The sequence below is a fragment of the Lissotriton vulgaris genome, chromosome 6, assembly GCF_964263255.1.
Source record: "Lissotriton vulgaris chromosome 6, aLisVul1.2, whole genome shotgun sequence".
In the NCBI taxonomy this organism is placed as follows: domain Eukaryota; kingdom Metazoa; phylum Chordata; class Amphibia; order Caudata; family Salamandridae; genus Lissotriton; species Lissotriton vulgaris.
Window position 1 is genome coordinate 828,219,929 of NC_141694.1, and position 13,670 is coordinate 828,233,598.

Here is a 13,670-nt window from a genome sequence, read left to right on the forward strand (position 1 = left end):
GTTATGCCTTTCTCCCGTTCTTAATGGTCATGAGAGTGGCGGCCAAGATCCGTCGACAGGAGGCGGAGGTGGTAATGGTGACTCTGTTTTGGAGATCAGAAGTTTGGCTTCCGGTTCTACTGGAACTTTCTTGGGATTCTCCAATCCAACTCCCACAGTTTCCACATCTACTTCTGACCCCGGCCCTAGTGCCACATCACCTCACGGATCAGGGTTACCTGCAGTTGATGGCCTGGCGACTTTTAGGCAACGCTGGTCGCTCCCAGGCCTATCGCAACCGGCTGAGCTCCTCTTGTTAAAGACGTGGGCAGACAGCACCACTGAACGTTATTGTTCCGCCTGGGCAATATGGGTTCGTTGGTATCTTTCGAGGAACCTGGATCACGTGGCTGCAGACATCCTCCAGATGTTAAATTTTTTGGCTGATCTGGCAATGGAAGGCTGGCCTACCGCTCTATCAATGTAATTAGATCAGCAATTTCCGCGGGTCATGCGGGGTGGAGGGGTGTGAAAGGGGCACCTGTGGGGGAACACCCTTTCATTTGCAGATTGCTGCCGGTATTCGCCTCTCCTTCCCACCACAGCCGCGTTACTCTTCCTTATGGGACGTCAACCAGGTCTTGAATCTCTTTCTGTCCTGGCAACCGAATAAGTACCTTTATGTGAAAGAACTCTTGGCTAAGCTTGCAATGCTTCTATATTTGGTCTCCTGCAGGAGAGTTTCAGATGTTAGGGCCTTGAACATTTCCGCAAGAGTTTTTTCCCCGGATGGGGTGGTTTTCATAGTGGGGCTTCACACCAAATCACTCACTTGCACGGTCTCATATCCGGCATTTCCGGAAGTTCCAAAATTGTGAGTCTTAGGCTGCCTCAAAGCGGATGAAGAACTGACTCAAGAATTTCATCCTCCGGGCTAACGCCAGTTGCTTATTGCCCTAAAGAAGCCCCTCAAGGCTTTCTCTTACCCCACTATAGACAGGTGAGTGCGTTGGGTCATGCAGGAAGCGGGCATTGACAAAAAACAATTTGAAGCCCATTCGGCAAGGGGAGCCATGGCCTCAAAGGCTTTTTCCTTGGGGGTCGTCTGGAGGACTTGATGCGGGCAGGGAATTGATCCTCGCACTCGACCTTCAAGAGATTTTACTTCAAACCGGTGATAGAGGTCGATCAGTTAGTGGTAAGTAAGCTTTAAACTAGCATAATCTGAGCCTCCGGTCCTGACATAGATAGAAATTTGCCTAGCACTGTAATGGTAAGTTCCAATTATATTAAGTAAACAACAGGGGGTGGTGATGGACAGAGTCTCTGAATTAAGCAGAATACTCTCACCCAGTCAAGAGATCAGGGCTTAATCCAACACTGTTTTTTAGCTCACTGCACCATCCCAGCTCAGAACCTGGCTATATGCAAATTAGTCTGTCCCTGGCCCAGTGCATCAGACGTGAGTCCCTTGCTCATTGCACCATCAGAATTCAAGCAAGCCGGGCCGACGACGGCTGAAATGCCAGAAACCGGTCACCGGAAGCTTGTCTCCTTCCCAGTATAAGAATTGGCTTGGTAGTTTGGTTTGCCCTGTTCCCATCATGCACTGGGACAGGAACAGACTAATTTGCATATAGCCAGGTTCTGAGCTGGGATGGTGCAGTGAGCTAAAAAACGGTGATGAATCAAGCCCTGATCTCTTGACTGGGTAGGAGTATTCTGCATCATTCAGAAACTCTGTCCATCACCTTTTCCAAAATTGATTTTATCCACACTAAGTGTGGGAGGGTATTCTCAGACGTGAGTCCCTTGCTCATTGCACCATCAGGATTCAAGCAAGCCGGGCCGACGACGGCTGAAATGCCAGAAACCTGTCCCCGGAAGCTTGTCTCCTTCCCAGTATAAGAATTGGCTTGGTAGTTTGGTTTACCCTGTTCCCATCATGCACTGGGACAGGAACAGACTAATTTGCATATAGCCAGGTTCTGAGCTGGGGTGGTGCAGTGAGCTAAAAAACGGTGATGGATCAAGCCCTGATCTTTGGACTGGGTAAGAGTGGTCTGCTTAATTGAGACACTCTGTTCATCACCACCCCCTTTTCTGAATCATCCTAACAGAAGCAGCAGGTTAATAACAGGGAATGATGGTAAGGTTACTCATAAGGAGGACAATAACCAAGGCAGGTCATTTTTTCACCTTTTCCAAAACCAATTATATTAAGGACACGGAGGCGAGGATTATCCTGCCCGGAACGCCTTCGGTGCGAATCCTCCCCATATGGTGGTAAGTAACTCATTTATGAGTTATGAGATCTTGCTAACTGTTTTCAACTACCATTCTTGTGAGTTTCAGTTTTCAATAACAGAATATTGACACTCGTATGTTCAACTGGTTTTGGCTCGGTCCCTTGCGCTCTCTGTATTTTTCTAGGAAACAACGGTTTGAAACAGGACCAGTGAATGTGCTCCTGGCGTAACTTGCACGAAGAAAGAGGAGGCGAAGACAGTGTGAAGGGGCTAGATGAGATAATAATGTACACTGTGAAAGGACTATGATGTTGTGGATCTCCCTATGGTTCATGGGAGTTGATGTTTTTTACTTTGAGATTTGTCTTTTGGGCTGCTATGAAATTTGTCAAGTAATACAGCAAAGAAAGGCATAGCATAGCATAATCCTCGTCTCCGTGTCCTTCATAGAATTAAAACTTACCGTTACGGTGCTAGGCAAATTTATATTCATCAGGCTTTTTTTATTATTATTGTTAGTCATGCTGTACAGCAGCTACACTATTAATCAGCTATTAATTAGCATGGCTATAAATCATTGCCAAAGTAGGCAATGCCCATTCTGTACAGATGTAACAAATGGTAATGGCAGTGCCAATAGACTCAAAGATTAAACTTATTGGTTTTGCCAATGCTTGTTAGGTCTTTGCACAACACCCCTGTGATTCTGAGCAAATCAGTTAATATCTCAAAACGTGAAAAAGAAAAAAAAATGTAATTTGACAAAAAGTCCTATCACCGAAAGAAAGAAATTGTGCTCATGTCTTGGTGAAAATATATTTGGAAGCAGATAACGTCGCTTGTCACAATAAAAGAAAATAACATCTGTAAGAAATTGGGTCAATGGTTGGGGGGAATGAAACCCTAACTCAAGCAGCAACCACAAGTCTCTTTTTAGGGGGAAACACAAGCCACCCCCAGATTAACCTGTGCTTTGGTAGCTTGGCACAAAGCAGTCAGGCTTAAGTTAGAGAAAATGTGTAAGGTATTTATTAAGTCTGGGCTGAGCTCGCGGAGTTTGACTCAACAGAATTCCGTGAATTTACCAGAAAAATCTGCTGAATTCTGCAGAGGTCCGTGTGCCAACTGAGTATTGCTCGGCCACCCCAATTATGAATCATATTGTACCATCATATTGAGATGAAACGGTCCTGTAATAACGAGCCACCCGGCCCGTTCATTCATGCACGCACGCATACACCTCAGGGGCGGGTTAGCCCCTGGGTATAAATAAACGGGCGCAAGACCGCTCTGGGTCTTTGGCCCTTACCAAGCAGTCAGTGTCTGTGTCGTCATTGACCAAGTTAGCTAGGCCCCACTACTAGCACGTGCCCCCGGCACCACAGGTCCTGCTACTGTTGAAAACTATTGTTGGCCACAAAGGGGTTCAGTCAGCCTGAGAACGACAATTCCGATGACCTATCCTGAACATTACACTGTGGAGGGATGGGACTCTTCAACATGTGATGCCCAGCATATGTACAAATGAGTAGGGTTTGCATTCAAACGTTTAATGACAGGTGACCTCCTGTGCAAAGCTTTACTCGATCCATTCTAAACACATTTTGCCTCAAATCAGTAGTGCTGACAGAATGCTTCCAATATAATATATAAGTGGACTAGCTTTCCTGTGATGGAGCAGCGTCCTTATTGCAATTTACTTAGCTTCTGCTCCCTGTTCTGGAGGCACGCCCGAACTCCTGCAGGGCCGGCCCTGCCTTCACCAGCTGAGTGACCGGCGCCGCAAACTCCTGCTCCAAGACAGCCATCTGGTTTCCCAAAGGTCCCCAGGCCCCACTAGGCCTGGAGCTGGAAGGCGCTGTCCACCAACTGCTTTCAGTCAGCTTGCGGTGGCCTGGGTCTCGTACACATAACATCACCGGCAGCGTCACCAGTGTGTAAAAACAAGCACAATTGCTTGTAAAAAATCCCAATAGACAAGGAAATCTAAAAAAATAAAGATCGCAGCAGCCAGCATACAGCCAGATTCATGAAGCCAAATTGCGATCGCAATAGCTGCAAAAAAGCAATTGCGATCGCAATTTGAAGAAAAGGTATTCAAGAACAAAATTTGCGAGTTCGCTAACATAGAATTGTGATATCGCAATTGAATTTGCAGAATCCTGGTAGGAGCCCATTAGCGATTCTGTAAATGCGAGAAACCACGGATTCTGCGAATAAATCTGCGATATCGCAAATAAATCGCAATCGCTATTCAAGAAATATCGCAATTTGCGATTAACCCTAAAATCGCTTTTTGCGAGGCACAATTTAAGGAGAACCCAAACCAGGTGGTAACCAGTAATGAAAAAAATGTTTTTTTTTTTAAAAACGTTTCCTAATCAGCAACATGTGCTGGCCTGACCAAACACACTTAAGGAGATGCAGCTGCAGCATTAGGACACTCACAATGCCAGGACACTACATGGTGGTCAGGCGGCGAAGGCTACAGCGAGCAGCACGGAACAGACGTAGGATCCAGGAGAGGATATTCCGCCAGTGGGTCACCCTGCTGGGCCAAACCAGAGAGCAAATATACGCTAAGTACCGCCTGAATGGGCCAATGATCATCAAGCTTATCCAGGACCTGGACCCCCTGATGCAGCACCCAACAAGGCGGACCAATGCCGTGCCCACACATGTCCAGGTATTGTGCAGCCTGCACCTTCTGGCCTCCGGAAGCTTCCAGGGGATAGTTGCCGTTGCTGGGGGGATATCCCAGCCCACCATGTCCCGCTGCCTAAGGAGTTTCCTAGATGCAATGCTGACCCAGCTACACCACCACATCCCATTCCCCACCAGCCAACAGGACTTGGATAAGACCAAGCATCAATTTTACAATGTTGCACAATTTCCACATGTGATAGGATGCATTGACTGTACCCACATCCACATCTGCCCACCAGCACAAACGGAATACATGTACCGCAACCGCAAGTCCTACCACTCCCTCAACATCAAGATGGTGTGCAATGCTAAGACACCCATCACGGACATAGTGGCACAGTATCCGGGGAGCACACATGACTCCTTCATATTCCGGCACAGCGGCCTCCACACACGACTGGCCAGGGGAGACTTTGGTGAAGGACACCTACTCGGTAAGTACACTTGCCCCACAATGTTACACTGTGATGATGTAGCTGCGCAGCACAGGCACTCACCCTCTGCTCCTCTCATTCAGGAGACAGTGGCTACGCTCTCCGTGAGTACCTCCTCACCCCATACCTCAACCCTGCAACACCACAGCAACGGCGTTACAATGTAGCACACATACGCACAAGGAATTGCATTGAGAGGACATTTGGGCTTCTGAAGAGCAGATTCCGCATACTTCACAAGACTGGTGGGGCCATGAAATACGATCCGGATGTCTGCTGCCGCATTGTGGCTGTGTGTGCAATACCACACAGCATTGCTACCAAGCCCCGGATACCTGTAGAGATATCTGGCAGTGAGTCGGAAGGGGACCACCGGCCACCTGCACATGCGCGTCATGCACGCGGGGAAAATCCTGCTGAAGGACACAGCCGGCGCAACTAAATCACAATTAACTGTTTCTAGTGCACCCACTCCCCTCACCCAACACTTCACTCATGCATGACAATGGAAATAATGACATGAGTCCGATGTTAAATTCTTGAATGAATATTATTGTTGGTTGCACAATAATAAGGAATAATTTGTATCAGTTACATATGAGGAGTATTGCGCCATACTGCTCAATATTACTAACTGGACATGCTTATGTCAGCAGCATGTCCCTGCCCATGTACTGAAATGTCATTGGCGCCTCCGGCGCATAGCTCCCAGTCGCCTCTCAGGCTCCTCTTCCGGCAGGGCACGTGATCCCGCACTGGGCCTGCTGCGGCGGCGTAGGACACCGACCTGTGTCGCAGACAGGCTGCTGATACTCAATGTCCCCTCGCTTGTGTCATCCCCTCCAGCATTGGCTTGGCCAGTTGGTTGTAGAGCCTGGACAGCAGTGGTCACCTGCTCGCGTGCACGTGCCACGTCCTCACAGCATTGTACCATCTGCAGCTGCATTGCCAGAGACCTACAGGACAGCTGGGAGGTGGCATTTCCTATCACGTAATTTGAACGCGTGTACGCCGAGAGGCGTGTGAGTAGCTGGCGGTGGCGGCGGCGGGTGAGGCTGCGCTGGCTGATCATGGCCGCAGAGTTTGCCTCCATGGCAGTGGACATCCGGTCAATGCGATCAGACAGATTGGCAACATTCCTGCCTGTGTTGTGCAGCTGCAGGTGTATAGCACCTAGGTGTCGTGCCTGCAATTGGTGCACGTGCAGCATGCGGCGCTCAATAGAGAGCCCTGGCACACTCACAGCCATCCCCCTCCTGCCGGTGCGTGGTGTACTCTGCCGCCGCTCCCTGACATGCCTGCTGTGCTGGCTGGGCACAGTGGGTGTGCGTTGTGTCGCAGGTCTAGCAGCACCTGATGTTGATGGTGCCACTGGAATGGGTCTTGCAGCTGGCAATGGTGGTGTGCCTGATGTAGCTGGTGTTGCAGGTGGTGGTACGCATGGTGGCCCTTGTGCTTGGCCAGATGGAGCTGGTTGTGTGGATGTTCCCTCTTCCTCACCCTCAGGCTCCTCTGGTGCGTCATCTATCTGCAGCCTCTCGCTGTCACTGCTGGTGTTATCTGCGCCACCTGTGATGGAAAGTGGACGTAGATTAATTACATGTATCTTTGACATGTGCAGTTGCTACATGCATTCTGGCTACCATTCCCTGACTGGCTGTTGCATTACGTACATTGGGACATGTCTGGCTGCATTGGACTTTATGTACATTGTGGTCAGACTACATGTCCCACAATGCAATAGGGATGTTCTGATGTGCATGGGCTGCATGACTGGGGTTGATTATGGGAGGCTATAGGGTCATGGCCATTGTTAGGGGACAGGGTCGCAGTCGCATGGCACTTACCTTGGCTGTCTTGGGTGGGTCGGGATGAGTCCAGACGGATAACCCCAACACATGCCTCAGGCTGCAGTGTGTCCTCCACACGATCCTCCAAGGGGGTGTTGGGAGGGACTGTAGGCTCTCCCCCTCCAGTTGCAAAGCGCTCACCCAGCCTCTCAGCCACCCTCTCCTTGGCACGACCTCAGAGGTCGTACCACCTCTTTTTGAGGTCGTCTATGGACCTCTGTGTGACTCCTACTGCGTTCACTCTGGCTCGGATGCGCAGCCACAGTCGCCGTTTCTCGGCCTCAGGCACCCTCCTGGGGTCCTTGCCGAAAAGTTTATCGTGTTCTTTGCAGACTCCATTGATTAGATGCTCCAGCTCCTGCCCTGAGAACTTGATCTTGCGCTTTCGCCAGGTGTCACTGGGCCCTGCTGCTGCTTCCTGTGCCATAGCTGCAGTCTGCAGTATCCAAAATTCCAAGACTGGAGGTGGTTTGAGAGGAGCTCTGAGTGGTGCTGCTTCAATGTCTGCCTCAGTGTTCTCAATGGGGGAGGGAACTGCCTGCTTCCTGGTTGTGATGTCATCACTGTGCTCGAAATGCGACTTCCCGTTTTTGCAATCTCGCTATTAGCGAGATCGCAATTTGCGATCTCGCTAATTGCGAGATCGCAATTCCAACACGAAAATGGACGGATTTAGCGATTTTACTGTGATTTCGGACAATCGCTATCGGCTTTTGCGGCCGGATGCGAATCGCTATATTTTCTCTCAGTTTTACATGAATCCCATTATGCGAATTCTAAATTGCGATTCGGTATTAATCGCAATTTAGAATTCGCAGATTTCGGATTTCATGAATCTGGCAGATTGTGATTTAGGCGATGGAAAGTGTGTCAGCCTGGTAAACTATGCTTTGCCGGTGGTAGGGGGAAATGTTGTTAAACTCTGTGCTTGGAGCGTGGAGTTGGAAAAACTTCGCAAACTCCACTGGCAGAGCGGAGTTTGATGCCCACACTTACAAGCATATGCATCAAAGTAAATACTGGTCGCAAATGGTCAGATTCTCAGAATCTGCCCCTTTGCTCCCGGTATTTTTGCATTTGGGATGCATCATCCCAAATGCAAAAATCGCAATTTAAGGAATCTCTAAATTGAGATTCCTTAAATTGCGATTGCATTTAAGGAATCCCAAATTGAGATTCCTTAAATGCAATGCATGAAAGTAAAAAAAATAGCGAATTCGCTTATAGGAGTAGCAAATTACCATGAAGTTGAACTTCATGGTAATTTGCTAAAACTTTGAAAAAAGCACTTTTGTGCATTTTTCAAAGTTTCATGTTGCGCACACACATGCCCTTAGGGCATGTGTGTGTGCAACATATGTGCAGAGATCAATTTCAGGGGTGCAACAGGGTGTCATTTTGACACCCTTGCACCCTTGATATTGCATGAGCAATTTGCGAGTACCTACTGGTACTCGCAAATTGCTCATGCAATCTCCAATTCATTCCTATTGGCCTGTAGGCCCATAGGAATGAATGGGACAGCATTCCTTAATTGTGACTAGCAATTTGCCAGTAGCAATTAAGGAATGTTTAGGAATCGCTATTTTAATAGCGATTCCTACATGCATAGGCTTTTGCTATTCCTAAATAGCGATTCCTTAAAAATCGCTATTTAGGAATAGCAAAAGGCTACGTAGATGCATCTGCCAGATAGTATTTATACAGCAGTTAAAACATTAATAAAGTGAAAACACAACAGAAGAAAACTCCTGCACATATTTAGAAAAATAAAATAAAAATATTTGACACCTAAAGGACAAAAATCGTATTAGTATAACCGGAGATATGCAGTTTTAAAGGTTTTGTAGTAATTAAGCTCTAAGAAGCAAAAATCGCCAAATGCGGTTAGCTGGTAGCTGTAGGCCAGGTCCAAGTCACACATTCAAGCTGACCTCCGTGGAGTGTGGGCCAGATACGGGACTACGTTCAGTCTGCTGAGAAGTGCATTGTAGCTTGGGTGTCTATATACAAAGTCCTTGTATTGACCTGCATAGGCTGGCGTTGATGAGTCATCAACGAGAAGCAGCAATGCGAGGTCCGGCATCAAGTTGTGTCACTCAGTAGCAGAGTCGGGGAGCCATCGGTGGGAGTTTTCTATGCGAGGTCCTGCTTCATAGTTGAGGACACTTTTGGGGCGTACGGAGATTTGCGCTGCGATTCGTCAGCACAGGGGATTAGATGCATCGCGCTGGGCCAGTGATAGAATCAGGCTGTGTCGGTGTCTAAACATCTGCTGGGGCTTGTGAGGACTTTTACTGAGATGTGTCGGTGTCAAGGACGAGCTGGGTTGTGCTGGACTGGAGTTGATGTCTGGCTGCATGGAGATGCATCAATGTCAAAGAAGCCTGTTATGTCCCTGTGGCTTGAACAAGGGGCTTTTGCAGATTCCTCAGAGATGGGTCCACACAGACTGGATTCAGCAGGGCAGCTTACAGCAATGAAACAGTCCTGGTACTGCAAGAGCAGACCTTGGGCAGCAAAGCAATCTTTGGCCAGTAAGCAGGTCAGCAGGGCATATTTCACAGATAGGCAGTCCTTCTTCCTAGCAGAGGCCACAAGTGCAGAAGTGATCTAAATAGTTAGGTCTTATGGTCCATTACTTAAAACTGGTGTTTCTGGAAGCCTCCTCCTACAGAGGTGTCTGGAATTTACATTCTCCCTTCCCTGGACCCAGCTTGTATGGGGGACAGAAAAGACTAGTGTCAAACCGTTTGAGAGTGTGCTGAGGCGGAGTCTTTGTGATGTGCAAGTGTGGTAGGTGAGAGTTTCTTCCTCTCATCCCGACAGAGATGGCCCATCCTGACTACACCTATTCCCCCTTTGTCTCACCTACTGGTAGTAGGACCTACTGTCAGCTACATCTAGTTATGTGACCCAGGATACAGGCTACTGGCACCAAATGGTTGTGGCAAGAAAATGCCAAATTGCTAAAGTGGCATTTTCAGATTTGTGACTTTAAATCTGACTTTTCCATTAAAGAAGGTTTTAAATTAAAATTCTTTAGACACCAAACACAATATTCCCACTTGTTTATAATTGAAAGTTATCACTTAATAAATGTAACGAGGTAACCTAATGTTATCCTATGGGAGATCTAGGCCTAAGTTTTATACTACTAGTACATGTAAAATGTATAAGTACATGCCCATATTTTTCAAGACATTGCACCTTCCTCTGTGGCCAAACCGGACTCCAGACTGAATACAAGCCTGAAGATAAGGCTGACCTCCTAGAGGCACTTCACCATGGGGCCCAATAGGCATGATTGAAGTTTTGTCTCTTTAAATCACTGCATAACTGGCACTGGACTCCTGTGAAGCTACAACCAGCGGGTCTGATACCTCACACAATTGCTGCCATTGCCCCCATGACCGCTGTGATCTGATGCACATCCTCTGTGACTGCCACTTCATACGTCCATTTTGTTTTGGGAGGTGGCTGGCGCTACTCTGAGAGAGACTCTTCCTGTTATGACTCCCATGTCTCGCCCCCTGATCCTTCTACATGACCATGTGGACACACCTACATGGACGTCTCCTGCATACGGCACTCACCACTGCCAAGGTTTGCATTCTCCACCACTGGCGTTCCCCAACCCCCTCTTCCATGATGAATGGCTCTCGATGATTTTCCAGACAGTATCCTACGAGCGGGTCATCTACAAACTTCAGGACAAGGCGGAGGCCTTCCTTCATACCTGGGTGACTTTCCTCCAGGACGCTGCCCGATATCCCTTAATTTAGTGTGCCCCCACCCCTAAAAGACAGTCCAGATACTGCATTCCACCACATTGACACATCCTTGAGATGCTACCTGATCATATCGTGGCAAAGACCTACAATGTGCTCCAGATCAACGTCAGACACTCCCCCACTCTGCACACCTTCAGGAAGAGCCTCAAGACCTGGCTCTTCAGCTGACTCGAAGCTGCCCCCCCAGCGCCTTGAAACCCTCATTGTGAGTAGCACACTTCACAATTCCCTGATTGATTGATAATCCTTGCTGATGAGAGCCACATTTCTTCACTTTTCCTTTCTCTTCCGACTCTGCCTTCTCCACTTCTCTCTTCCTTCTTGCTCTCCACCTTTTTCCTTCCCCCTCTCTTTCGTTCATATCTCTCCCACTCTTGTACTTTGTCCTCTATCCCACACACACACCCAGACGTGTGGGTTGCAGTAAGGGCTTCCTGCTTGTTCTTTCTTCAACCTGTTTTTTTGTTATTTAAACAACATTTTATTGGCATTTGTAATAAGATTAAAAAAAAATCGCAAGAATTAACCCATTAACCCCCCACCACCTCCCCAAAAGTCCAGTCCCCATCACATCTGTCTCACTGCATTTCCATCTTAGCCTCCACACCCACACTTCTCTCCATATTTGTACACATGCTCTGTTCTTAGTTCACAAAATACGTTTCAAATCTCTATTCCTGGCCTTCAATTTCAGAAGTTACTTATGCTGCTTCCACACGCTTTCTTACCCGGATTCATCTTACGATATCAGGATCTTTGAGACAATCTAGTGAATGATGCCATGCTTGTACCCTGTCAATTGATCCTCTCCCTTTCCTCACTTCTCCATGCAACACGGCACTCTCATAGCCCGTCCACTGAATCAGCTCCTCCTTCCATTACTTTACCCTTATGTTTCATTTTCTTTTGGTCCCCCTCCTTATCCCATTGGTTGTCCTGTACCCGGATATGGACCTATAAGTCCTCTTTGTTACTGGCCTTCCTCATCCTTTAAGAGTCCCTGTCTTTTGGGAACCCCGCTTGTTATTTGTTCAGTACTCTGTCTCATTTTGCATTGCCTTCTTTCCTGCTGTATTATTGTCTCAGGAATGCTAACTTACGTTCCCCGTACCTCCTCCTCTTCTCCCCCTTTCTTATACTGTTTTGTTCTGATTATCAGTTACAACTTCCCATGTGTTTTACGATATCCTTCTCAAGCAGTCCTGATACAGTGTTGTGCCTGTCAGGTACTTGCTACTCAGACTCAGGATTTCCTTTTGCCAAGAACATTTGCTTCCTGTAGAGTTTGTTGGAGGGCAATTGGGAATACACAAAAGTATTCGGAAAGTCTAGTTGTGTTGCGAAAACAACCTTTGTATTTATTTGTAACATATAACTTTGAACATTTCTAAAGGCTGCAAAGAGTATTTCATTTACACTTGGGCTTTGATCCTGTGATGGAATAAGAGGAATGCTCATGACAGGACATTGTTACTCATAAAATAAAGGTATGAATATGTGTAAAGTATTGACAGTTCTTTAAGTATGGAATTTATGAATTGCTATGACAGGAACCACACAATATTAATGCCTGTGGGAAGTAGTTAGAACTAAGCTCATCTTCAATAGAGAACCGACCTGCAGACATCAATGCCCATCAGAACTGAAAAATCAGAGTGGTGGTGTCTAATGTCAATGTTTTCTCTCCTATTCCATTCCCTTTCCCCCGCATCTACCCCTGGCCTCCATTTCTAGTTGTATGTAGTCCTTGAGGGCTTGTACCAGGGCCGGACTGGGAACCACAACCAGCCCGGCAAAGTGCCCGCCCCTCCCCCCCTCCCCACTCGGGCGGGTTGGGGGTGCCGCCGAGCTCTTTGCCGGGGCCGGTTTTCGGCCAATTTTGGTACAGGGCCGATTTTGCAGCTATGCTGCAAAAACGGCCCTGTAACAAAACCTGCCCCCACCCGTGCTGCCCACACGGGAGATTGCCCGGTGCCCGCTATGGCCAGTCTGGCCCTGGCTTGTACACTTGGAGTACAGGCACAACTCCACCGGCTCAGATCTAGCCATACGCCATTGCACTGCTTAATTGCGCCACTGTGATAGAACTCCTCTTTTTCGTTCGCAGTAGAAGTAAAAACAGATTGGATAGAAAGCTGTTCGATGACTATGTCATATTTAGTAATGTTTAATACATGAACATACGTGGACAAATCTGGGATAGCTCTGGCTGCAAAATTTAAGCTCAGTTACTGTAGAATATTGATTCCAGTGGCAGCCAGTAATGTACAGAAGCCATGGGGCGGGCACACACACATCCTCTTTCTCACATTCACACACATACAGCCAGCTCATACACCTGCACACACCCGTTCACAGCATGCATGCATGCACAAATGCACATACAGTTCAGTTCAGTTCATTTCAACTTTATTCGGATATAATAGTACCCATAAAAGCACGGAAAACACAAATTCATCACAATAATTAATACAAGATTAAAATTCAATATACAAATATCCAAAGTGCCTTGTGCAAAAATAACCATCATGTTAATATATACAGTTATTAAAACAATTCACAGAATATATCATACAGGGTCAGGGGTCCATCATAGATCGCCGTGCCCTTATTGCGGTTTTAAGAAAAGTGCCAGTGTGGAAAATTAGTTCAACATCA